General features: G+C 38.8%; 1 long non-coding RNA gene across 1 annotated transcript; it reads right to left on the bottom strand.

Moving 5' to 3' along the window:
• Nucleotides 1-1,309: 1,309 nt before the first annotated feature.
• On the bottom strand, nucleotides 1,310-21,920 carry LOC134474931 (uncharacterized). The gene is made up of 3 exons (XR_010045863.1): nucleotides 21,819-21,920; nucleotides 2,251-2,377; nucleotides 1,310-2,062 (listed from the first exon to the last, which is right to left on the bottom strand). It is a non-coding gene; the product is annotated as an uncharacterized LOC134474931 (long non-coding RNA).
• Nucleotides 21,921-23,506: the final 1,586 nt, after the last annotated feature.

Below are 23,506 nucleotides of genomic sequence, written 5' to 3'. Positions count from 1 at the left end.
TTCTGAAAGGACTGGAAGTCACTGCAGCTCTCTACATTTTCATTACATTTATATTGCTGCTCTTCAGTTCTCAAATAATTGTCTTCATCACATCTGTGAAGAAATACAAAAAAAGATATCAATCACAATGGAAAAGGCTCCATATTAGCAATAATTTTTATGATGACAAATATAGTTTGATTCCTGCTAAGTAATTCTGATGATTAACTGACTCACTGCCATGCAGGACTTCTTGCAAAATAGTATTCATTCTAAAAAATTTACTGTTTTTTTTTTTTTTTTTTTTTTTTTTTTTGCCAGGGATTGAACTCACAACTGCATGCTTGCAAGGCAGGCACTTATGCCCCTGAGATAAATGTCCTGCTCCATTTAGGCAATTTTAAATTGTTATGTGATTCTAATACTTAATATCATTTTAGGAGACTGGTGCAAATGAATAGCAAACATTAATCGGTTTTTTAGCTCTTCGTGTCTTAATCTCCCCTTTGTCTATTTAGCCTGATCATCTTTCTCATCTACAGAACATAAGGATTTCTGGTCATATATTATCTCTCTTTACTTTCACTTCTCAAATAAGTTTTTAATTTCTCATTTAAGAAAATCCTGAGTTGTAGCTAGGGATTTAGCTCAGCAGCATAAACACCAGCCTGGCAAGCATGAGACTGTGAATTCATTCCTCTGTACCAAAAGAGAGAGAGAGAGAGAGAGAGAGAGAGAGAGAGAGAGAGAGAGAGAGAGAGAGAGAGAAAACCTGTGATGTTTCCATTTCTATGTCTGAATTACTTCACTTAAGGTCCAATACTTCTTGTTTCTTGGGAAATGATATCATGGTTCCCTGTATAGCTTTTTTTTTTTTCAACGTGGAGTTAAACACAGGTCATAGAATGAGCTACATTTGTTGATCTATTATTTGTTTTGTGGAGAGAGATTTTTATTTACCATCAACTTGCCCAAGCTGAACTTCAAGTTATCATCCTGCTGATTCAGCTTCCCCAGCTGCTTGGATTGCAGGAATGCACCAACATGGTGAGCTGACTTCATATTTTCTTTACCTTGGCATCCAGTGATGGGCATCTGGGTTCTTCTCAATGCTTAGCTACTGTGAGTTGATTCTTGTATTAGATATTGTAAATGCCCTTTCATGTGCTTTAACAAACAGCACACTCATGGATCACTAACATTTGATGATTTTAATGTATTTGACAATATACTGAGAGAATCATTACACATAATGACACAGTACAACCCACTCAACAGTCAGGAGGTAGAGACAGGATGATTGCTCTGAGTTTCAGGCCATTATGGGCATCACAGTAAGTTCAATGTCAACCTGAACTACAGTATAAAATCATGGCTCAAAAGATTTAAAAAAGTATATCATTGTGGATGTACATGTGAAACAATATGAAACATGTTGTTTTAATTTTCAGACCACTGAATATTTATTACCATGTTTGTATTTTATGTAACCATCAACAATGTATGAGGAATTTTAAACATGAAGTGTCAATATTCTATAGGATATTTTCAGAGTTCTTATTGTAACAGTAGAATTCATTTTTATTTTGAATTCTGATGCTATGTGAAAATAATTCTAGATCATGAAAGTCTCAGTATTCACATGTATACATACATGGTATTTTGAAGATGGGTTTTTATCAACTTTCACAATTTGTTCATTTCCTACATATCAGAATACAATATTTATGTTTATTATCATACATTTCTATGATGTTGATCATGAAGGCAATTTATAAAATGATACATTAGATAGTGTTATTTACTATGTAGTATTAGAATTACCTCTCATTCTTATATTTCAATATGTTTCTATGGATTCCCAGATAATACAAAATAAAATCAAGTATATCTCTTGGTATTTTTCTGAGGTTAAGTAATGTATAACATGATTTCATTTCTTCGAGTTCCTTTGTTGTAATATGTATGCTCACACACTGACAATTAAGTAATGTTCACTTTGTCTTATGTGTTTCAGTCACCTTACATTCCTTGAGAAATTTTTTGTCCTCTTCCTTAATTTGCTAATTATTCCATATTCTTCCTGTAATATGGACATAGAAATAAAATACACTTACTATAACTGTACATTAAAACATCACTGATTTGATTTATACTCATAGTATAGTATAATCAGAGGAGATATACAAGCAAATGTTATTATTATCAAATATATTAAACTATCAATGCAATAATTGATGCCGTTAGTATAAACAAACATGTCATTCTTACTTGTTGCAGTAATATTCATATATGTTTCCCACATCACTCCTCTGTAGAGCTTCTTTTGGGATGGAGTCAGCAAATCTCACTCTTCTGGGGTGAACTTCAGAGCTACATCCTCAAAGGTCACTGTCTCCTAAATAATGACAACAGTCCTGAAGTTCAGGCACACACAACCTGATATATCTCAGTTCCTGTCATAAATAGTCTAACTGAAATTCATTCTTTCAAGTATTAACTGCATGTCATGATCATCAAAACCCAAGGACATTCAAATACAGTCACCCAGTAACACTGATGCTAGACTATGACACTCTGCCATAGCAATCACAGAACTGTAGCATGGCTTGTCCTGCAGGGCCACCAATAGTGTAGTTTTTCACTTACTTTAAAGCAGAGCTCAAATAGTTAGCATGCAAAACACCATTCACAAAATATTGGTTATTCATAACACTGAGTTTGTCTTTCTTATCAACACCAATATGGTCTTGAATCTAGATTTATAAATAAATATTTAGTTGAATATGAAAAGAGATTTCTGAATGATTAAAATTTAATGACAGAAAAGTTTTATTTGACCATTCTATAGACAAGGAAATAAGGGAAAATGTAATTATAAATGTATAGCTCAGGGATACTAAATTATCTCTTTGTACTTATATACTGAAAATTCCACTAGGGTGCAAAGGAAGATAATGTGGGTAAAAAACATATATGAAATGCTTGAAATGGAGTAAAAATTGAGGGATAGCAAAGTAACTGGTCACTAAATACAGAAGGAAGAGTCCAGTCCAGTGGAGTAGTACATGCTTGTACTCTCAGCCCTTGAATTCATGATGTAAGAGGTTTACCAGAAATTTCACGCTTGCCATGCATACAGTGCCCAGCTTGGGCTATGTAAAAAGGACTGTTCAGACTACAAAGTGAGGCCATTCATCAAACTCCCATACCAAATGAAAATTAAAATTAATTCACAGTCATTGACAAATCACAGCTTTGCACCCAGGATATATCTCAATGGTACAAGCACCTGTCTGATATTTGCAAGGGCCTGAGTACAATTTCCAGTACCAAAAAGAGAATAAAAGTGCACTTTTGATTAGTTCCAACAACTGTAGATGTAAATTAGAGAAAAAAGCCTACAAACATTGAGTATTTGTGTGCAAGGAAACATTTTGCATAATAAACAGGAAAACATTTGACATTCAACATTCATATCAGTGGACAAATGGATCTCAGGAAAGGAAAACCTTCAATTCATCCACATGGAAGTAGAATATTATGTCACAATTCAGGTGGCATTGTGCTTCTAAACAAGAAAGCACAATATGTTTCATTTACATTCCGAAAGAAACAGGTATGTCCCTAGAAATCTGGCCTGCACACTATCCTTGCCTATGTGTATTGGTAACTATTGAAATGGGAAAGAGAAACATGAATTACTATGCAATTTATATTGGAAAAACACTCAGTTAGTGAAAAACTCTTCTGAAGAAAATCAAGAAGCCATGAAAATTAGAAGTTGAAATCTGTGAAAACTATAATTAAACAAGAAAACATTTATTGAGAACACAAAAGAAAGATTTTACATAGAGTTAAGATCAATGAGCACAAATCTAAAATTAAACAAAATTTACGTGACTCAAAATTTACGTACAATCAGCAGTTATTTAGAAACAAATATCATTCCTTAATACATGTACCATATAAAAGCAATCAACTACATAAACAGAAATAGAATTGGAAGAGAAAAAAATCAATCATTTACAAGTATATATTTAAGAGTTCAAAACATCTTCATCAGTGACTGACAGCTCAAGAAGGCAGAGCAATCTTTAAGGTCTCACATAAATTCAACAAGATAACAATTCAAAGCAATATTGAATTCAGCAAGATAACAATTCAAAGCAATAATGAAAAGAAAATCTAAATGACATTTGTGAAAATAACCAAACAATATTGAAGTGTGGAAGAAAAAATAATTAGATTTATTCTTAAATTCCACAAACTCCTTTTCTGTGGAGTTTATGAAAATCTACACACTAGTGAATTCTTTCTAACGTCTACAAAATATTTTGTTCTATGATTCCTTAAAATAAACGTGATTCTTTCCAAGTGAAATTACAGAGTGAGAAACTTTGACCAAGAGAATAAATGAGAATTTGCTTTGGCCTTGATGCACATATCAGCCCTTGTGAATGACAGTGAGACATGATTGAATTGATAAATACCACAAAAATCTCACAATATATTTCTATGTGCAATTTGTATTGTGGTTTCTAAAAACTTAAAGGGAATAAATTAAGAGAGTCATTTCCATAAAAGAACACATTGAACACTTTGGAATATTTCCAAAGAATTGTCATCAATCATGCAATAATACTTTCTGACCTGAAGGTGTTTTTCACATGGTTACCTTCATTTCTTGCTTAAGACCCAGTGGTGAAACGTTCTGAATATACCTGTGACTCTTTCACTGTTCTGAGTAAATCTATACACAAAATCTTTGAGAATAAGATTTTCTTTCGATGATTAAAAAAATAAATTGCAATACAGGCACTAATTGATTTGCATCTGTTTATCTGTCTTGAGATATGAAATGATTGAACAGTTTCCATATTAGATAGTGATAAACAAACTACAGTTACAAATATCAGTGTAACAAATTCAGTGCTAACAATTGTGAAATTTTAAGTTCACTGAAAGGAGAACAAGTCAGCCTATCAAGAGAGGAGACATTATCAGGAGAACAGGTCAGATTAAAAGGGACTGAGAGAACAGGTGTCAGAGCTGATTAATAGATAGACAGCTAGGTAATCCACAAATACTCTCATGATCCAGACAGCAATGTTGATTATGTGCACACTGATATGATAGGTTAAATAGTAAGCTATGCAAAAAGACATACCTTGATGCCATTGATTCAACAAAACATATTGAAGCTACATTAGCTTGATTATATTCCACATGTACAATCAGCAGTTATTTGGAAACAAATATCATTCCTTAATACATGTACCATATAAAGAGCAATCAACTACATAAACAGAAATAGAATTGGAAGAGAAAAATCAATCATTTTCAAGTGTATATTTAAGAGTTCAAAACACCTTCATCAGTGACTGACAGCTCAAGAAGGCAGAGCAATCTTTAAGGTCACACATAAATTAAACAAGATAACAATTCAAAGCAATATATCATATGGATTCTATTGAATCGTTTATCACAGAAAAACATAGCACACTGTCCTCACAGCAAGCCACAAAGTATTCACACATGTAACCCAGGTTCAACACAGCAATACAGAATGTAACATAGTCATTGGATTGGAAGCCATGCAAGGCAGGCTCTTACACAATACTGGAATAAAATTATAAATTAAAAGCAGAAAAAAATGAATATACTCTTAGAATGAAAGATCAAATCACAAATTTTAAATAATGTTTCAACAAAAACCTTAAATAATTAAGGATTTCATGATCCATGTGAATGAATTGTGAAAGATCAGAAAGTATTATTGCATGATTCACAGTGAATTGTGCACATTTAGAATTATTTTAGTTCCTCAAAATTGATACCTGAAAACATATTAAAATCAGTTAATGCAGTTACTGGAAAAGAACATAGACTTCAGTTGTAGAACATTAGAGAACACAGTGCAGAGGGAAGCTCAACGGAGCAGCTGTGAGCTGAGTGCATGACATCACTCTGCATGGCAGTCTTTGGGAAATCTGAGACTAGGGCCAGCAGAGCACATAACAGGCCCATCCCTGAGCCTCAGGAAGCTAAGTTTCCAGAGAGAACTAGAGAAAATTGTTGCAACATAAAAATGTTAATCATCCCACAGAATACAGGATATTTCATTGCTCTATATTTGTGCAGATTCCAAAGAACAATAGAGAAAAGACTCTTAAAAATATTAGAGGCATTACTTAGTAATTAATGTAACTAAATACATAAATATCTGGGGAAAAATCAGACATTGATGTCAGTGGACACAGACCAGACACAAGATGAAAAAATTAGTAAAGTAAGTTGGAATGCATACAAATATATTCACTTTCAAATAACAGTCTATATGGTGAAACAATTAAAGTTTCAACAAAAATTTAATAGAATTTATAAGATAATGTACCATAGACCATATCTCTGAATTGAAATAGAGATACATGCCATGTAAATATGTATCAGGTATCAACAACTGATTTGGTTTGCAGAGCCATGAACTGCAGCCCACCCGTGCCCACTTGTCTTGGAGCCAACTGAGTGTGGATTGAAACCTCCAAAAAATGGATTGAACTCACAACTTTGTGCTTTCCAGGAAGGCACTTATGCTGCTGAGCTAAATCCCTGGCCAGAAGAAACTTGAATGTACTCACCAAGAAAAAATGTTGGACTTCCAGGAGAACATGGTGGATAGAAAGCAGCAGCTTTGGAGGCTCTCTGAGAAACCACACTTAAAATCCAGGAATGGTGCTGGGTGAGAAATCCTAATCAAGGGGAGATATACTTTGCCAACCCAGGAACGAACTAAACTAAGTTCCAACTGGAAACACAATCCCGGTGATATAACAGGAACAGATAAGGTCTCAGCATGGAAGCTGGACCCCGTGCCACTGGAAGCTGTGATTTGAATTTCATGCAGCCACTGCTGTGTCCCAATTGGTGCATCAAGGAGAGAGGCACGAAAGCTCTGAGAGTGGGAAGCAGTGAAAGGAGTTGAGAGCAGGATTGGCCGGGAGCTCTGCATCCATCTGTGGTGAGTGAGAGGAACAGGGACCCTTCCATAGAGTAGGAGGCTTCAGCAAAGGACATACTGGGACTGGGCAGACTAACTGGAACAGGTTGTTGCAGTGAGTTCAGTCACATATTCCCCTCTCAAGCGGGATTGGTGGGGAGTGCCTGGTCTGTATGATGCTGCTGACTAAGACCCGGTAGTCTAGCCCAAAGCAGGTCCCAGTACTGCAAGGTGCACCCTAGCAGTGATGCCTTCAGTAGGTTGACCTGGAGGGGAGGGCCCAGCATAGGCTGCCCAGGTCTCTATCTCCCTAGTGCACTGCACTGGGCAGGAACATCTAGCTGGTGCAATTCAAACACACTTTTTTAAAAATCAGTATTGGGGATCGAATTCATGACCTCCTGATTACAAGGCAGGTGCTTATGCCGCTGAGCTAAATCCCCAGCCCAACTGTAACTGACAAAGAAAGAAACTGGACCTCCTGTATTCACTTGTATAAAAGGAACAAAAAATATGGGAAGAGGGAGCAACAAGAAAGGGTCCTCGGCCCCCAATCTTGAGAAACATGCAATATCAGACACGGCACCAATAGACATAAAGCGCTATCTCCAGAGCCTTATAGACGAGTTCAGGAATGAAGTTATTAACAACCTGAAGCAAGATATAAGTAAAATAGAGAAATGCTAAACACCACCCAAGAAAAGACAGATGGTGGAATGGAAGAACAGAAAAAAAGGGGAGAATTGTTTGATAGAGAAAATAGAGAAAACATAGAATACGTGAAGCAGGTTCAAAGAGATTACCAGGAAACAAAAAAAAAACTCTCGAAAACTGGCATAACAGCTTGAAAGAAACTAAGGATAGATTATCTAAACTGGAGGGCAGATTTGAAATATGGGAGCATGAAATGAAAAACTTCTTAAAAATAACAAAAAAAAAACAAACAGCAACAATGCAAAGGCTAGAAGATGATAAGAAGATCTGTAACATAAGAATTAAGAACATAAAAGAAGAAGTAGGGAAACAAACAAATGGACTATAAAAGCTAGTCACAGAAATAATCCAAGAGAATTTCCCTAATTTAGCAAATGGTAAAAATACTCAGATGTATGAGGCATACAGGACCCCAGCTACCTACAACCCAAACAGAGCTACACCCAGGCATATAATAATCAAAATTCCAGAAATCTAATATAAGAACAGAATATTAAAAGCCATCAGACACAAGAAACAGATCACTTACAAGATAATACCCATCAGAGTTACAGCAGACTTCTCAGCACAAACCATCAAATCACGAAGAGTGTGCAGAGAAATAAATCAAGCTTTTACAGATAATGACCTCCAGCCAAGATTGAGATAATCTGGACAAATGTCCCTAGAAATTGATGGAAAAATAAGGTGCTTCCAGAATAAAGAGTAACTAGGGGAATTTGCAACCACCAATTCAACTTTCCAGAGAATACTGCAGGATATTCTAAAAAAGGAAAATATCAAGATTCCAGAAATAGTGGCCGAGAGGCCACAATGAATGGAGCAGAAAGCGAAATGAAGAAGACAAACTGACAACAAACGACAGAAAAAGAGCTCAACAGAAATGAGGCAGAGAAGATCGGATGGTAGGAAGAGCTATTTTGCAGAAAACAAGACATCATAATAGCTAGTGATGATTTAGTATCATCTTGTTTTGAAGTCCCATCAAACTTATATTCTTCTGTCTCCATCGGTCTTAAAAGTTTGTATCTTACTGGATTTTATTATATATGATAAGATAAGTAAAAACTTTTATATACAAGGAGATTATACAGAAACCATTGTTCATTTTCTGTTAATTTATTCTAAAGTCCCAGTAATAATGTCATTTTCTTGAATGGTTTTATAGTGTCTTGATATGTTTGGTGCTACAGTATACAAAGTTATACTCAAAGATTTCAAGGAAAGAGACACTATGGTAACTATTTTTATGTCAGGATATCTTGTGGTGAAACACTATTTTGCTTATGGTTATGTTTTGACCTGCACTGTTCTGTTGTTATGCCCTCTCTTATCTCAATCCCCTTTTTAAAAAATTATTTACTTTTTCTTTTATCTTTTTAATTAAGGGACAACTAAATAAAAAATAGCAGTATACATTATAGTAACCTACTTTGATTTCCTATTAACTTGATTTGAAATCCTGTATTGCCCTCACCATCTTTTGACTGATTTTCCCGTATTCTGCTTTGCTTGATATTACCGATTTTAAAAGCATAGGCAAAACTGTGAAGACAATAAGATTCATTATGATGCCCATTCCTGTTGACTATTATCTTCTTTTAAAGTCCTGTAATGTCTCCAATGCTTTGGTTTTACTCTTTACTGCTTTGTTCAATTTTATTATAACTGGCAATTTTTCTTAAAATAGCAAGGGGCAGTATGGTAACCATTATTGATCACCTTGTATTTTGTTTTTACATTATCTATTATGTCCTTCCTTTTGATTTGATGGACTGTGTTATGATATGTCGCATTTGGTTTTACTCTCTTCAAAAAAAGTAATAAGAACTGTGGGAGTAATAATACCTAAAATGTGTCAAAGAAAAGAAAAGAAAGTGCTCCAAAGGTTATAACTGCATATATGTTTAAATGTATAAGATAGATAACCATATTACTGAGTTTTTTTTTTGGATCATTGAACAAAACTGTTTGCACTCTCACTGTTTGAAAGTCCACTTTATAAGTTTCAATTTTGTAACTTGAACAACTATTTCTAAGATGAGAACATGTAATCTATTAACTAGTGATTTCTTACTGCTTATTTTTTAAATTTCGTATTACTTGTACCCTTTTTCTGTTTTTTCTCCTTAAATAAAAAAAAGAAAAAAAAAACAATTGTTTGAAATTATGAGCATTATACCACATGCAATTCACACCAACATAATTTAAAAAATATGAACACCATGTATGAAACATATAAAGAGAACAAAGTACATCATTTAGTGTGTCCTTTTCAACAATGTCCAGTCACTATCAAAGAAGTATAATAATTACATGAGCAATGGTGCTTCTTTCTCTGCACACAGAGGAAAAATTCTTATACAAGATCAGGGATATAGCTGAGCAGCACAGTGCTTACCTGGAAATGTGGCATTGTGAGTTTGATTCCCAGTTTAAAACAAATTGCTTGTACATGTGAATGCCCTACTTCAGAGATCAATTTGTGTTTTTAACAGGCAACTCCTTTTCAAGTTGTCCTTTATTGTATTATTTCACCTTCTTTTATTTAAATTCCTAACATAACATCCAACTTTTATCATTATAAGATATAGAACCTAATATATTCAACAGTTTATTCATTTATTGCATGACCCTAGATGTAAGACAGTAGTTTACACATGCGTGGAAGGCTCCTCGTAATTATTTTCATCATAGCCATAGTAATATGTATTTTAAAATTTAGTGATGTTAAGCTTTAAAAAAATTGTCATGTGATTTTTAAACATCCTAGAAGGACTTAGAATTCTGAGGGTGTGTTCATTGATTCTGGAATTCAACATCATTACAATGAAACTCAATGTGGAGGACACTATTTGTCTGCTTGAGGCCTCATATTAAACTTGCATTTTATATATCATAGTTAGATGTCCCTCGCATTTCCTATGACTCAGTTAAAATATCCAACAGTGTCACTATAATGGATTCAAGACTTATGAAAACTAAACCTAGGTGGAGAGCAGAAAGAAGGTTGCATGCAGTGTCCCAACCTCAATTCTGGCCCTTTGAGAAGATAAGGATTCAGCATGTAAATTTTCTGTAATAGACCTTTCCATCTCAAGGGATTAATGCTAATCTCTTGTGGCTTACTAATTTTTCCAAAGTAAATACTCACCTTTGCTTGCCTGATGCCTAGAACTCTGTCACATTCTCAGTGTTTGAAGACATTGAGGTTATTAGGAAAGACATGTATGGGTGTGGCTTCATGTTGCTAGGAAACATGACCCATGAGATTACATCTGGTGCATGGACTCTGACTCTCAGGCTCTCTCTCTCTCCTGAAGAATCTCCACTCAAAGGTTGAAGATTTGATTCTGAGAACATGAGCAACCTGAAGCCAATATCATAAGGCAATGGCAAGTACCTATGCCCATGCACAAAAAACTAAGAGACTTGTTTCCCCCTTATTATTCCAACCAGGTCATATTGGTTGTTGTCAAGCACATGCAAAGTGAGTCATTTGCCATGTGCTATAGATCAGTAATTCACAAAGAAGTGCAGAGCATTAAAAATGGACTGGGACATTCATACTATCATGAGACACACTACAATAATCATTACAAAATATTGATCTTTATTTTGATAAGAATTCCCTTCACAGATATTCTTCATACTAGTAAATATTTTCTGATCCTCTTAAATCTTTGCAGGAGATAAGAAACATTTTACCAGTAAAGCCCTATAACCACTAGAATCCCTTCCTCAGAAAGAAAAGATTCCCAAATTATCTGTACATTAGACACAATCATTCCAATATTCTGCAGTCTGTCCTACTCAAGAGTACTATGTCACCCTCATGTATTTAAAGCAGTAATTCATATCATGAAAAATCAAATATGCTCTAATCTTATTTTATGTGGAATAATTAATCACAAAATACACAATGTGCTTTGCCTATTTTTCCTGGGCATTTTCAACTCCCCCATTCTACTTGAGTGAAGGCCCCAGGAGCTGAATCTAGTGATTTTCATGCTCTAGTCACCTTATTGAACTATTTCTGTATGCTCACACAAATATAGTTATGTAGTTTGTACTCTAATAAAGTCCTAGATACCTTAGCAACTCCTCTCCCTTTAAAGAGGTGAAACTCCTGAAAATACAAATCCTTCTGATGATAAATCACACCACTCAGTTGAAATTATAAACCTTAAGCTGTGTTACAGAGATGACATTAAAAGGTATATTAGAGAAACACTTGTAGTGTCTAATTATAAACTTAATGCTAACCTCTCAGCTCAGTTTCCACTAATTTAAAATTTCCATTTTATCCTCTTGTTTGGAGGATATAGGTCAAGCAGTATGACCATATGGGGCCAAATCAATACAACAATAATAAAAAATCCATGGAAACATAGACACAAAATACCCAGAGTAGTGTTCACATTTCCAAACAGGATTGCACTGCTCTCCTGATAGAGCTGCTCAAGAGAAACAGGTGAATACAGCCATCTAAAATGGAAACAACTGGGTAAGTGAGGCTCCTGTACTACAGGAGACAATTTGAAGACTGGAAGGAATAACACAAAAGAGATATTTGAGTATCATAAGGAAAATGAATTGATTAAACTAAAACTAAGGGCCAACAAAATGAATTGAATATGCACAAAAAACAAACCTGTTATTGCAAGCACTATAATTAAGCATTAGATTTTTTTCAAGCTGCTGAATACAAATGCTGTATTTGATCTGTATTTCAGATATAACAGAAAGAGAAATTCATAATACAACACTAAATATCACATGTACCTCACTGAATGCAGCACACTGTGAATCACTGTTTGTTCACCCATGGTGTCCTTTTTCAAAAACAAGAGACTGGTCTCTGTATCCTCCAACATGAGCATATAAACTTCACATTGAGCCATGTATCACTAGTACAAACTATGTGTCAACTTAAAAATTCTATATAAATTTATACTCAAACATTTTCTCTTCATTATCCAAGGGCCCAATGGACTTTAGAAAAGATAATTTGAGATGGACATAAACTTTCCATATGCATCTAATATTGAAAAAGTTCAGTTATTCAGGGTGGCCTTGATTTTTAGCACTCCTAACTTTCCCAGGAGGCTGGCATTAAATTTGTGTATCACCAAGACTCAGTGTTGTTTATGTTCCCCCAACAATGAATTCTTGGTGAAATTGGGTGACATGAAAATAAAACACTGATCCAGGCATGGCAGTGCATTCCTGAGTCCCTAGCATTACAATGGATGATGCATGAGGCTCTGAGCATTAAGACTGTGTGAACTGAAGAAGGAGGCCCAATTCCCTCCAGCAAAGCAGAGGCACAACCATCACCATCAAAGAAGAATATTTCTGTCATCCCCTCACTGGCAGTTGAGCTAGTTAGAAACATTACATCCATCAGAAATGGCTAGGCTCTGGAAGGGCCTCCACAGAGGACCAAATGTCTGGTGGCTTTGGAAGAGACACACACCACATGCTGTGGACCAGATCTCAAGATAGATGACAAAGAAATACAACCACACCCTTAAGGATATTCCTTAGGGATTAGGTATTGAAGAGACGAAGAAAGCTCGTTCCATCTGCTGCTTCCCCTCCCCTTCTCCCTTCAAATCCAACTAGGTTAAGTTTTAACTTCCTAAAGGCCATAAAACAAAGGCCTGAGGTACTAGCTCCTGACATCCTGGGTCTTCCCTATCCGGTAGCCCCGTCACAAATTGTGTTAATTACATCAGATTGTATTAGATTGTACATTCTTCACAGAAATAGCTTCGTTTATATCATAGTAATACCTGTAACTGTAAATGTGTGTCTTCCTTTTCCCCTGGGTAAAAGATTGATATGTTAATCAATGCTCTCTTCTGTAAAGAATTGTAAAATCTTACCCAATTGATATGTTAACCATTGTTGCCCTCTACAAATAGAAAGGTTGTGGTGCTAAAGTAAAGTAATTATGTCAGGAAACTCAGAGATAAAGTCTGCTGACTATGCTAATCAAGATTGGAAAGTATGTCAGAACCAAGCCACACAGGAGCTAGGTGACCTAAAAATAAGCTGTGCAAAACAAGACAGTTAATCAACTCTGACCCACTGGTCGCCCCTCATGATCTGACCAATCACAAATGGACAAATCACCAACTGTTCTGCTCTAACTGCTATGATTGGCTTCTGTAACAATGCTTACTTGCTTTGCGGTTTTCATCCTTAAAAACACCAGCCTTGCCCCAACTCAGGGTTCTCCGTTTCCACCTGTTTGGAGGACCCCGTGTACACGGAATAATAAAAACCCCATTGTTTTTACATGAGAGCGAGGCCCTTGGAGTCTTCCTCACGACACCGGTCTAACATTTTGGAGGCCCTAGCGAGATCAAACTGAGAAGAGACCTCCTCGCAGAGGGAGACCCCAACGGCACCTCTCTGGGGTAAGTAGTACGGCCAGTTTTTGTTTACTTTCATTTTGGATCGATCCGCCATTTCCTTTCGCCCCAGGCCGAACTCCGGCTCTACTTCACGGGCAAATTCTGTTCTTGGGTGATCGGGGGACGCCCCACACGGTTTTCCGTGACTCACCGTCTGCGATAGGATTTTCCTATCGATCTGGGGAATTTCATTCCCAATCTGTGGTCCGTCTGGGCCAATCTGGGGAATTTCATTCCCAATCTGTGGTCCGTCTGGGCCAATCTGGGGAATTTCATTCCCAATCTGTGGTCCGTCCGGGCCAATCTGGAGGCACCCCTTAAGGTGACTCGTTTGATGTGAAACTAATGCGTGAGAGTGAGGTGGCCGGCCTGTTTGTCCTGTGTGTTGTGACTGTTGTGATCGGTTATTTGTTGTGTCGCGCGTACGCTAACCACTCTTTGTCTTCAGAACACCATGGGACAAATGACATCGTCCCCATTGTCCCTCACCCTCGACCATTGGTCGGAGGTTCGAGAGAGGGCTCACAATCTCTCCTTTCAGGTTAAAAAAAGTAAATGGCAGACTTTCTGCTCGTCTGAGTGGCCCACATTCTCCGTGGATTGGCCACCGGAGGGGACTTTCCACCTTCCCCTCATCTTAGCAGTTAAAAACATCATCTTCCGCCCTGGACGAGAGAGCCACCCCGACTGGGTCACCTACATCTTGGTATGGCAGGACCTCAGGGAGAAGCCCCCACCGTGGGTAAAACCCTTCCTTCCTCCGCCCTCTCCTTGATTGCCTGTTTAAACTTGTTACTAACTTAGGGGCTTGTTGCCCATTTCTGTTGCAGGATCCATATGGCTTATTAGATTCAAGGTTCATGATAAAAAAATTATTTCCTTTAGCTGACCAAACTATGCAAGAAGCTCCCTTTGTTTGTGTCTTTAATGTTGTGGCACCTTGTTTAATATGTAAGACTTCAATTGATTGCTTGCAACCTCGGCATGCCTTTTAAAAGGAGTATTTTTTCTCTCTGGTGAAAATGTAAACATGTGCACATATATATGTATATCTATGGTTGTTAAGAGTCATGTCAACTTTGCCAAGTAAAAACCAGGCGGTACTATATTTGAGCCAGTTAAAAGGTTACAGTTTTGTTTTTAAAATACAACATTTTTATGTGGTAAAAAAACATAAAATAAGTATGTTTTGGACTACTAGAAGGTGACTTCAAGGGTTTTGTTGAGAGTTTTGATGTTGTCTGAGAAGTGAGAAAAAAGGTAATTGACTGGTAATAGTAAAAAGAGGGACAAAGAGAGTGGTCTTCAAGTAAAGGTGTCTGGCTATGCCAGAATGTAGAAAAAGATTAAAGCTTAGTTTGAGAGGTATTATTGTAAGTTGTAGAAGGCTCAAGAGGATGTAAATTTTATTTGTCTTGGTTTATAGTACTACAAATAACAGGTTTGACAAAAAGTAAATGTGTTCAAAATTTGACAGTATTAGATCAGTTTTGGTAAAAGTATACATAAGATTGTACTTTGCTGCAAAATGTTTTCATTAAAATGAGATTATAGGTGATATTAAAAATAAGATACAAGTTCTTACATGTGCTGTGAACATCTGGGAGATTATACAGCACAATTTTGTTACCTATGAAAAAGCCCTTTTTGTTAAGAATATAATTTTAATAAAATAATGGCCTGTCACGTGACACCCTTGGACAAAAAACAGTGTGCCATCCAGATGAAGCCGGCTCTCTGATCCAGAATGCCAAAACCATGTTCTCCTTTTGTGCCACCCTGACTGGACATCCAGAGGTAAGGAGGTTTCCCAATATTGCCAGTTGTTCTCTTTGTAACTCAGTCGGCCCCACATGTTAGACAAAAATTACAAAGGTTTGAGAGGTTTAAGAAAATGCCCCTCAGCCAGTTAATAGAGATAGCACAAAAAGGTCTTTGAGAACTAAAAAATTTACAAAAAGATAGCCAAGGTGTTAAAATTGCTCTATGAGAAAAAAACTTTTAAAAAACAGACGAGAGTTTCTGGGGGCAGTTGGATACTGTAGGCTAAATTTTACTGAAAAGCTTGCCTCTATATGACTGACTCCCATAAGGGAGAAACTCAAAATTCGCTGAACTGGACTGATAAATGTAAACAGGCCTTCCAACAGCTCAAGCGGGCCTTGACAGAGGCCCCAGCCCTGGGACTCCCTGACGTTACCAAGCCTTTCATCTTGTTCATAGATAAACTCAGGGACATTGCCAAAAGAGTCCTAACTCAGGACATTGGCCCTTGAAAGAGGCCTATAGCCTACCTCTCCAAAAGACTTGATCCAGTAACGGGAGTATGGCCCCCTGCCTAAGAATACTAGCTACTGTGACAATGTTACTTAAGGAGACAAAGAAACTCGCTTTGGGCAAGTGATTTCTGTGGTAACCTCTCACAGTTTAGAGACTCTTATCAAAACCCCTCCTAAAAAAAGGCTCTCAAATGCCAGAATTCTACTGTCAAGCCCTGCTTCTAGACCCAGAGTTAATGATATTCAAGACTTCTTCAGCTTTAAACCCAGCCACCCTTATGCCTGATGATGATCCGGAGGAACAAAGGACACCTCTCCATGAGTGTGCTGACATCCTCGAACTGCAGCAGAACCTACAGGCTGATTTTACTGACCAGCTTTTGGGAAATGCCGACAACTGTTCGATGGAAGCAGCTTCATCCAAAACGGCAAACGAGTGGCCGGGGCAGCAGTGACCGCCGAAAAGGAGGTACTCTGGGTTAAGCGGGTAGAGTCTGGCACTTCTGCCCAAAAGGCGGAGCTTGTTGCTTTGACTGAGAGGCTAAAACTAGCCACGAAAAAGAGGATAAACATTTTTTTTACTGAAGACATCCCTTTGCTACTGTACATATACGGGAAAGCCATCTAAAAATGCTCCACAGATTCTAGATTGGCTGGCAGCTGTCTGGCTGCCTCAATGGGTTGCTATTCCTTACAAGGCTCACCCAACCAGATATAAAAAATAGCAACCACATCAGAGGGGTCAACCAAGAAAGTAACTGCTCTGATACTAGTCCTCTGACCTTGTCAGAACTAGTCTACACAAAGAAAGACCTACAGTTGGCATCTCAACTTGGAATAAAGTCTCCCACCCCAAGGGGCTAATACCAGTTACCTAATAAACAAGTACTGTTACTGGAGGCACTAGGGTGGGAGCTGTTTCACCTTGCAGAATTGTTCAGAACTCAGTATTTTATTCCAAAACTCTACAAACTGACCACCTCTTCGAGCCCCAGATGCCCACAGTGCTTGTTAGTCAACTCAGCCAAGAGCTCTGCGTTGGAGACCACCCGACATCAAGAAATTGTTCCAGGAGAACATTGGGAAATAGACTTCATAGACATGGTAAAACTTAATTTACAGGGACACCGCTATCTCTTGGTATTAATAAACACTTTTACTGGCTGGGTAGAGGCTTTCCCTACTAAGTCTGAGTCAGCCTTAGTGGTAGTTAAAAGGCTATCGCATGAGATCATACCTTGATTTGGCCTCCCACTATCAATGGGGTCCGATAATGGCCTGGCTTTCATAGCCCGAGTCACCCAAAAGTTAGCCCAGACATTAAAGATTAATTAAAACTCCACTGTGCCTATCAGCCACAAAGCTCAGGGCAAGTAAAACGTATGAACCAAAGTCTCAAGGACATTTTAGCTAAGCTGTCTTCAAAAACTGACAATAATTGGATGAGCCTTCTTCCCTTTGCACTGTTAAGAGCTAGATATACCCCATATGTTTCTAAAATTTCCCCCTTTAAAGCCATGTTTGGGAGGCCCCCGCCATTGGTTCCAAGATTGTCAGAAGACAAATTAGCTAAAATTACTAATCGAGATCTTAAGTCCCTACAGACACTCCAACCTGTGTTGGCCTGGATCCACCAGCTGTTTAGACAAAAACACTTGGACCTGCCTTCAGAGACCAAGGCCTCAGGGACTCCAGTCTTGGTTCGATGTCACCACCATGACTCCCTCAAATCCTGCTGGGAAAGACCTTTCACCATGGTGCTCAGTACCCCCACTGCCATCAAGGTAGCAGGAAAAACTGTGCGAATTCACTACACTCATATAAAGCCACTGGAAACAGCAGACAACGAGGGACATACTCAGTGGACTACACAACAGACTGATAACCCTTAAAGTTAAAAATTGACTAAAACATAGTTAGATTATGCTGGTCATGAACTGTTTTAGCTTGCTTGTTTTGATTTTAATAACATTAATGCCGACCTTACATGGCGGCTTTGGTCCCCTTGTAAGCAAAAAAAAAAAAACAATTGTTAAAGATCTTTGTATGGGAGCCCCCTTTAAAAAATGTAAAACGGAATTCTCCCCTATCTCCTTCCCTTGATAAGACCATTAGTGACCTTAATCCTAATCCTAGCCATTGTCCCTTGCCTCATTAACTGAATTACCCAATTCATAAGGGGACAAGTCTCTCAGGTCAAATTAATGGTCATACGTCACCAATATAAACCCCTAGCTACAACAAACCTCTAAGATTAGAGGTCATCCCCCCCCCAAAAAAAAGGGGGGAATGAAGAGACGAAGAAAGCTCGTTCCATCTGCTGCTTCCCCTCCCCTTCTCCCTTCAAATCCAACTAGGTTAAGTTTTAACTTCCTAAAGGCCATAAAACAAAGGCCTGAGGTACTAGCTCCTGACATCCTGGGTCTTCCCTATCCGGTAGCCCCGTCACAAATTGTGTTAATTACATCAGATTGTATTAGATTGTACATTCTTCACAGAAATAGCTTCGTTTATATCATAGTAATACCTGTAACTGTAAATGTGTGTCTTCCTTTTCCCCTGGGTAAAAGATTGATATGTTAATCAATGCTCTCTTCTGTAAAAAATTGTAAAATCTTACCCAATTGATATGTTAACCATTGTTGCCCTCTACAAATAGAAAGGTTGTGGTGCTAAAGTAAGGTAATTATGTCAGGAAACTCAGAGATAAAGTCTGCTGACTATGCTAATCAAGATTGGAAAGTATGTCAGAACCAAGCCACACAGGAGCTAGGTGACCTAAAAATAAGCTGTGCAAAACAAGACAGTTAATCAACTCTGACCCACTGGTCGCCCCTCATGATCTGACCAATCACAAATGGACAAATCACCAACTGTTCTGCTCTAACTGCTATGATTGGCTTCTGTAACAATGCTTACTTGCTTTGCGGTTTTCATCCTTAAAAACACCAGCCTTGCCCCAACTCAGGGTTCTCCGTTTCCACCTGTTTGGAGGACCCCGTGTACACGGAATAATAAAAACCCCATTGTTTTTACATGAGAGCGAGGCCCTTGGAGTCTTCCTCGCGACACCGGTCTAACAGTATGGATCACCTTGAGAAGATAGGAGTTACCATTCTAACCAGCTACAGAAAAAGTCACTGATCCATAAAGAATGCTAGCTTGCTATGTGACTCAATTCCCCATTTGTCTCTGATTTAGTCAATTTTTCCTGAGGAAGTAAACTGAATGTTTTACCATAGCTCTTGCCCACCTCTTGCTTGCTTGTCTTGTGAGTTATTGATTTGTCTTTAGACTTGCCTCATCTCATTGTTTTGCATTATAAAAATTCCTAGAAAATGAGAGTCTTTGGCAATCTATATGGGACCCCTTCTGTCTCTCTCACAGGAGCATTCTTTCACTCAATAAATAGTTCTTCTCTTAACCTTGGTTGTACCTAAAATTCATTCTTAAGTTTAAAACAACATGAATTTCTGCTGCACATATAGAGGGTAGACAATTTCATTCCCCTATATCAAACTCAGCAGTCAAAGTGCTGGCAAAGACTCAACTCTTCTTGCAACCATGTGCAAAGAAGTAAGACCTCATCTCTAAATGCCAAAAGGTTTTTATTAACTAAATCTTTTTTCAAAATTTGGAGGATGTTAATAAGGACCAGATTTCTAAGGTCAGTCACTGGACAATAAGAAACAACAAATGTATCTTGAAATCTTTGGTGTCCAAAAGAAACTCCTTCCCATGTTATTTTAGTTGTGATGTCCAACATATTTCCAAACCTTCAACACTGGGGTCCTAACTACCTATCTTACCTCAGAGATGATTAGGAGAGCTGATCAATAGACATAGAAAAAGATTTTATCCATGACTAAGTTTCCCTCCTTTCTATAGGCCTGTGAGCTTTTTCCTACTCTCAGATCTACCAAGCAGACAATCCTTCAGTGCTGTCACAATAGGCCAAACTCACCTCAGAAGTGCTTTACTGAGCTGGCTGCTGATTGGGCCTTCCTCCACATGCCCCTGCTCTCCCATTTCCTTTCCATCATATTGGCACATGTTATTAAAACTTTTGTCATTATTCTTTAATACTCATGCAGATCCTGACCATGTGTAGATACCTCTGCTTAAGTAAAACAGTCCATCTCATCATTTAAATTTCTTTTTGAGACAAGGACTCATGATGTAACTCAGGATGCCTTGTCCTGGAACTCACTTCATGCACCATGCTTGTCTTAAACTTGCAAGGATCCTCCTGTATCAGCCTCTTGAGTGCTGGATTTAAGTGCATGTGCACCCACACCCTACTCAGTGCTTCAAATTTCAGGTCAAACTAAAGCACAACCCAAATGTAACAAATGTTTGCAGTTTTGAAATCTACTTCCATTTCCACTCTCATATTTATCAGATCTCTACATCCCTGTAGACACCAGTTTGCTGTTTTTCTCAGTGTGGGATTAGCAGGCAGCACCTACAGGAAGTTGTTCTCAGCAAGAAATTTCCACTCAGGAGCTAGTGCATCACCATTCCCCAAATACCTCACAACATTCTAAACTTTAAGAAAACACTTGCTTCAGTAGTTCAATTGTAAAAAAGTTATTTATCTACTTAGCTTATAAATAAGGCACTTGCTAAGGAAATGGCCTGAGGTAAAGTTGCAAAAGTAGTGGCTGGGATAAGAATTAAAATCAGAATGGGCCATGACCTAGGACTTTGAGCTTCACAATAAATTGCAGATTCTAGTCTACCAGAGTGGCTTGCAGGTGCTAATTACTAAACTCCTGAGGTAACAGAAATGTAAAAACAAACATCCAGTTTATCTCTAAAACCTGTTTCCTGTAGACCCCACAGGCTGAAGAAAAGGGTTGGAGAACCTCAGCTCAAAGTATTTCTTTTTCTGGGTGCAGTGACTCAGGGTTGTAATCTCCTCACCCTGGAGACTGGTGGAGGAGGATGGCCTGGAGCTCAAGGGCAGGCCAGACTACAGAGATACACTCTGTATCCAAACAATAAATAATAAAACATAAAAGAAAAAAAAGGAAACAAAGACAGAGATATATTTTAAATCCATAGAGCCAGGTGTATCCTCAAGGCTGTCTACCCACATAGGAAACATTCCCGAAGTCAAGGAGCTTTCTCATTTTTATTTTGGTTTCAGAACTCATAACACACAGTGCCATGAGATTATGAGTTCTGTTCGTGCCATAACATCACTGCGAGTAGAAGTCTCACATAAAGAATTCAAATGATAGTGTTTTCTCATTTTGAGGACAGACTTCAGGTTTGCCTCCAAAGCACTGCACTCCTTAAACACAGCTGTGCCTGAGGCTGTGCAAAAGACACTCTGGGTGTACAGGGGTTCTGCCCAATACCATCCAGACCTGCCAAAATTCCATCCCATTCCCAGCTCCAGTAACATCAAGTTACCATTGCTATGCTTGAGGATATCCAAGGATCCTTTCCAGTCCTCAGTAAGAAGAGGTCACAGAAACTTGATGTGAGCTCAGTTCCAGGCACTCAGCACTGAACTCTCAGTGAGCACTTCTATTGTGAGAGTCGACCCCCCTGCTACAACCCCCTCCCCAGAGCGGGGAATAAAAGGGCTAACTCCCTAACTCCCCAGAGCGGGGAATAAAAGGGTTAACTCCCTAACTCCCCAGAGCGGGGAATGAAAGGGCTAACTCCCTAACTCCCCAGAGCGGGGAATAAAAGGGCTAACTCCCTAACTCCCCAGAGCGGGGGGAATAAAAGGGTTAACTCCCTAACTCCCCAGAGCGGGGAATAGAAGAGTTGACTCCCTAACTTCCCAGAGCTATCAAAACAGAGCAGTAAAGAGTGCTTCACTCCCTAAACCTTTTCCCAAGAGATAGTCAGAGCGGGGCCAAAGGGAATGTCTCTGCTAGTCATTAGCCACTTGATGTTCTGTTCTTTATAAAGATAGAGATAGACAAAAAAATGTACTGTATAAACAGGACCAGGGAGCACCTGGCACTCTAAGGTCAACCCAAGACCCTCGGTCTCCATGGTTACTCAGCCCCAGACCCTCAAGTCAGCATTAGCCAGGTCCTGCGCCGCTCAAAATTAACCAATGCGATTTGCTTCTGTAAACTTGCTTGCCTCCTGCGTGTACCTTTAAAAACCCTGCACAAATTCCCCTCGGGGCCCCTGCGCACACGTTTGCCTGAGGGACCCCATGCGCATGGAAATAAACTTTCTTTTCCTCACCAAGAGCTGAGTCCTTGGGGTCTCTTTCCCTGCGGCGTCGGCCCTAACATCTTGGAGGTTCCACCGAGATAGCACGTCTCACGGGAGGTGACCTCAACGGCTCTGCGGTGGGTGAGTACGACCGGTCGCTTCTTATTTTTACTCTGAGGATCAATCTACCGGTACTTTACGCCCCGAGCCAACCGGGCAATTTTTGTTACCTGTTTTTGTTATCTGTTCTCTGTTCTCTGGTGACCGGGGGACGCCCCACACGGTTTTCCGTGACTCACCGTCTGCGATAGGGTTTTCCTGTCGGTCTGGGGAATTTCATTCCCAATCTGTGGTCCGTCTGGGCCAATCTGGGGAATTTCATTCCCAATCTGTGGTCCGTCTGGGCCAATCTGGGGAATTTCATTCCCAATCTGTGGTCCGTCCGGGCCAATCTAGAGGCACCCCCTAAGGTGACTCATTTGATGTGAAACTCATGCGTGAGAGTGAGGTGGCCGGCCTGTTTGTCCTGTGTGTTGTGACTGTTGTGATCAGTTATTTGTTGTGTCGCGCGTACGCTAACCACTCTTTGTCTTCAGAACACCATGGGACAAACGACATCGTCCCCATTGTCCCTCACCCTCGACCATTGGTCAGAGGTTTGAGAGAGGGCTCACAATCTCTCCTTACAGGTTAAAAAAGTAAATGGCAGACTTTCTGCTTGTCTGAGTGGCCCACATTCTCCGTGGGTTGGCCACCGGAGGGGACTTTCCACCTTCCCCTCATCTTAGCAGTTAAGAACATCATCTTCTGCCCTGGACGAGGGGGCCACCCCGACCGGATCGCCTACATCTTGGTATGACAGGACCTCAGGGAGGAGCCCCCACCGTGGGTAAAACCCTTCCTTCCTCCGCCCTCTCCTT

The sequence above is a fragment of the Cavia porcellus genome, unplaced genomic scaffold, assembly GCF_034190915.1.
Source record: "Cavia porcellus strain 051 isolate PalLab524CR breed Dunkin Hartley unplaced genomic scaffold, mCavPor4.1 scaffold_43, whole genome shotgun sequence".
NCBI lineage: Eukaryota > Metazoa > Chordata > Mammalia > Rodentia > Caviidae > Cavia > Cavia porcellus.
Note: the sequence above shows the minus strand (reverse complement) of the source record. Positions and strands in the feature narration are given on the sequence as shown.